We start from the raw sequence: 4,429 nt of genomic DNA on the forward strand, positions 1-4,429 counted from the left end.
CCACATCCAAATAAAAGAGTTTTAAAAGGAAAACCATGAAGATGTAGTGTGGGTAGAGCCGGTCAGATCTGGTTGAGTCAGCTAGAGTAGCAGTTGAAGCACACTTCCTGCTAATAGAGACGTGACCCACAGGCATGTCTGCCTAGCTTGCCAGAAATGAGCTGTCCATGCTCCCTACAAGCCCGGGAAGACCAATCAGTGCCTGTCACCAAGCAGTGCCCATCACAAGTGCCTTACATCAACTCCCCACTAAGTAATTGGCTGGGAAGGACTCAGGAGGTTGGGAAAGCTGGGGCTATATAATCCCCCCCTTGTGCAGAAATAAACAAGACCTGCATAAGCCTGTTCTCCCAACGTGTGTTCCTTGTGTGAGTCGTTCATGCTTACCTCCTGCTGGAGATCTAGCCCTACAAGTGGTGCCCAACGAGTGGCTCGATAGCTTTCTGCAGATGGACGGTCGAGGGTCTAGTGCAAAATTAGTGCCTCCATGGGCAGCCTTCCCCCAGCAGCAGGAGAGCCTCAATCACAAGCATTTGTTGCCCTGCTCCGGAGTAGGCAGATAAAAGTATTACAAAAGGAAGCTAGATTAATATGGGAAATAGTGAATGAATTGTATCCCTGGATTGACTCCGGGGCCCTTTGGGATCCAGACAGGTGGACCCTCGTCCTTCAGGCAGTTCATAAAAAGGAAGTCCATGACGGCTCTGAGCTGCCCCTAATCTTTTACCCCATTGTAGTAGCTATTCAAGACTGTCTATCAGGGAAAGAAGAAGGGGAAACTCTGCAAGCGTTTAACACCTCGCTGCAAGAAGAAACAGAACAAAAGGAAAATTGTGAAGCTGCTTTAGCACTCCCATCTTCTTGTGACACAGCAAACAATTCCAGCAAGAACACAGATAACCAACAACTTCCACTAACAGGTGACCCAGGGGGCCAGCCAGCTACGCTTGTACAACCGCCTCCCCCACACTATCAGTCACAGGAAGCCTGCCCAATCATTTCTTTTGGCTGTTTAGGCAAGCCTGGGAATTCTTCTCAGAAAATTTTGTATCCTTGGGCAGAGATATCCAACTTTGCCCAAGAACAAAAACTCGTTGTTCCCCCTGTAATACAACAGTTGTTCACAGGCCCCACATCTACCATGGCAATGACAGCCAAGCCTATAATTGAACCCCAGTTCATGTTCCCTGAAAACGTCCACCGAACATCTGCACGACCTAACCAATGGTACCCCGATGACCCAAAAATACTGGGCCGCTGTCAAGGAAGATGGGTTACACTCCCTGAATGCTCAACAGATGCTCGAAACCCTTAGCATTGATCTTAACTGCCTCCATGATTGGAAGAGCTTAATGAACTGTAGTCAACAAGAAAGTTTAAAAAATGCTTAGAATGTATTCCTAAGTACCAGTTTTATAAATGGCTTTGCACTGTGGTTTGTGGTTATTTTATTTTACATGAGATAATATTTTCTACTACCAATAAGTTTTGGAAAAAGAAGAAAACTAAAATTTACTATTGTAGAGGAATATGATAGAAGTAGAAGAAAGATTTTATGTTTGTCAAATCTCTGATGAGTACCCGTATTCAAGACTTAAAGTCATATTTCTTACTATGTTAGACAGATAGGGAAAACAAAACACCATATGATAAGGCAACTATTTGTGATTTTTTAAAATGTACTTAGTATGTGATGAAATTTACTTTATTAGCTAATGTTTTGGTTTGAAATATGGGAGGCTGATCTATTTAACAAATTTTTGAAGTCACCTACTGAAAAAACAAATGATGGGGGGTATAATTTCTACACTTTAATGAATGGATGAACCTGTTTGGCATTAGTGCTGGGTAAATAAATAAACTCTATTGTAACTTGCTCCCTCCCCGTGAAAAACTATTTATGTCACTAAATATCATCTACTTGTAAAGTGTTATTTGGCAAATGTGATTTTTAAAAGTTTATTTGAAAAGGAATATACTTTCAGGAGATTAAATGTAGGTTATCATTTGTTTGACAATGACAACATTTTTATACTACAGAACCAAGTTTTACTGAAGTACCAGTGTTTTGAAGCACTAAGGATCTTCTCAATTAATGTTTTTCTGAATTATATTTGACCTCTATGTCAAGTATTCCTAGCATTGGTAGACCAAATATGGATCTATTGTTCCAGGAACTATTTTTTGGCCTGCTGATGCTGGAATGAAATTATTCATTAATCATTAGGAGAGGGGTATTACAAATGATCTAGTGACATTCGTGGTCTTGTTCAATCATATATGATGGTCATCTGAAAATTAAAAGTTTGAATTACTGTACTTTCACATTTTGTGATTTCATCTTGCATTTTAAGTTGCCTTGCATTTCCCAACTGCTTACTGATAATTCCTGCATTTCAAGGAATTGGGGCCCTGAAATATAGAAAATGAGAAATTGAGATGGGTCTTCAATTACTTTCTGTTGGCATGTTGCATGGACGTAGGTGAGAATTCTTGCCTTAGTTATCTGATGATGCGGATAACTGGGAACTGGGATCCTAGGACCCGTGGATCCTGTAGAAGAATAATAGCTTTTAGACATCATATCAGAAAAATTTGAGTATAATCAATAGGAATGCTTCAGAAACATGGAGAAAAACAGTTTGGGACCAGCGAGTTAAAACAATAAACAGAGCAGCAAAGTAAAATCCCTTATAGATTAGAAGCAAACAACATTGTTTTTTTTACCATGTGAATTCAGAAGACCAAGAACATTTAGAAGTTATCACAAGTTTATACCGAAAACATTGCATTGATAATTTTTATATTCTAATATATATTCTAATCCTGATTATTTATATTCCAATCTATTTATTGGAATAAATATCAATTAATTTTTCAAATTATCAATTAATTCTAATAAGATTCACTGTGTGAAATATAAAATCAGCACATATAAATATAAAATATATAATAATATATAGTATTAGAAAATGTTTGGCATTGTTCTGTTGTGGTAAGGGTATCAAAGGCAACAGTTTTTTTTTCTTTCTGCTTATGTGGTGATGAGGAATCAAACCCAGGGCCTCAGGCATGCAAGGCAAGCACTCTACCACTGAGCCACAAGAGGCAACGGTTTTAAAGTATTATTCCATTACCTCTACCTCAGTGTTTGGTAGAATTAGAGCTAAAGCTTTACCATTCCGAGATATACAGCCTAGAGGCAAGAGGAAACACTGTGATTAAAACATTACCAATTTAAGGCCTAATAACGAGGAGAAACATATGGACTTCTTTTGGAGCTATGGAATATATTTGGTCATAGAAAATCAGTGGTGTAAGTTCCTGCCTGCTTGGATGGTAGACAGGCCAAGACATTAGGTAATCATACATATGAACAATTTTTTCACCTTCTTGGCTTTAGCTTCTTTTGAAATGTTAGTGTGTAATAAACAATTATATTTTGAAAAAATACCTTCTAGTCTGAACAGTACTGTCTGAACTGTTTGTCTCTTTATGATCCCTTGTAACAGATTAGTTTTGCTCCAATAAGAAAATCTATGCTGTCAGGGTAAGATTCTGGTTCGTCTGTTCCTACATGGAGCAAGGATAAAGGGTCAGGAAGACATTTGTGCCAGTAAGACCTCATTTGCGAGATTTTAAGCTGCAGAAGTTTAGAATAGCTTTTAAGCAAGGCTTACTTTGACTCCATTATCTCCACAAAGCTAAATCAGTTAATAAATAAGTACTTGAAAATCCATCATCTTTGGACCTAGATATAAAGGCTGCAAAGTATGATCCAATTTCAAATGAAAAAGACTTAAAATAGTCATTGAAAAAATTGCAAATGTGAGCAATTGAACAAACAATATAAGTTTTTTCCACCATACACAGAATTTTACAGAAATAAGATGAACTGCAATTTTGGGAACAATAAGGTTTCCTTCTTACAAATAGGCAACCAAAGATATATGCCTGTCTTAAGATTGCATCATTAACTACTTAAATTTCCAGGATACTACATGCTTCAGCAGCACGCCTACCCAAATTACAATACAGAGATTTACATGGCTCTTGTACAAGGATGATATGAAAATTTGTGAAGTATTGCATATTTTTCATTCTTCTGATGCAAGAAATTAAAAACAGTTATTAAAAAGTTGATTACAAATATACAAGTGTAAGAATACATGTAATTCATAGAAATAAAAGTTAGTTTGACATCATTCAATCTTCACTTTTTACAAATTCCTTTACATAGCATAACCTTTATAAAACTTTTGAAATAAGATAACATTGTCATTTTATCCTAAAGAAATAAAATTCTTTAAGGACCTAGGAATTAAAGGAATCTTAAACTGTTTCTATATGGAATGCAATCTGAAAGGACACATTTATTAATTAACCTATATATTATAAAACAATGTCGAATTCAAAGGATTATATCTAG

General features: G+C 36.8%; 1 pseudogene; it reads left to right on the top strand.

Moving 5' to 3' along the window:
- Positions 1 to 4,001: 4,001 nt before the first annotated feature.
- LOC122107186 lies at positions 4,002 to 4,098 on the top strand (annotated as a pseudogene).
- The last annotated feature ends 331 nt before the right edge of the window (positions 4,099 to 4,429 follow it).

The sequence above is a fragment of the Dipodomys spectabilis genome, unplaced genomic scaffold (genome assembly GCF_019054845.1).
Source record: "Dipodomys spectabilis isolate Male_0828 unplaced genomic scaffold, ASM1905484v1 ptg000047l, whole genome shotgun sequence".
NCBI classification, from domain to species: domain Eukaryota; kingdom Metazoa; phylum Chordata; class Mammalia; order Rodentia; family Heteromyidae; genus Dipodomys; species Dipodomys spectabilis.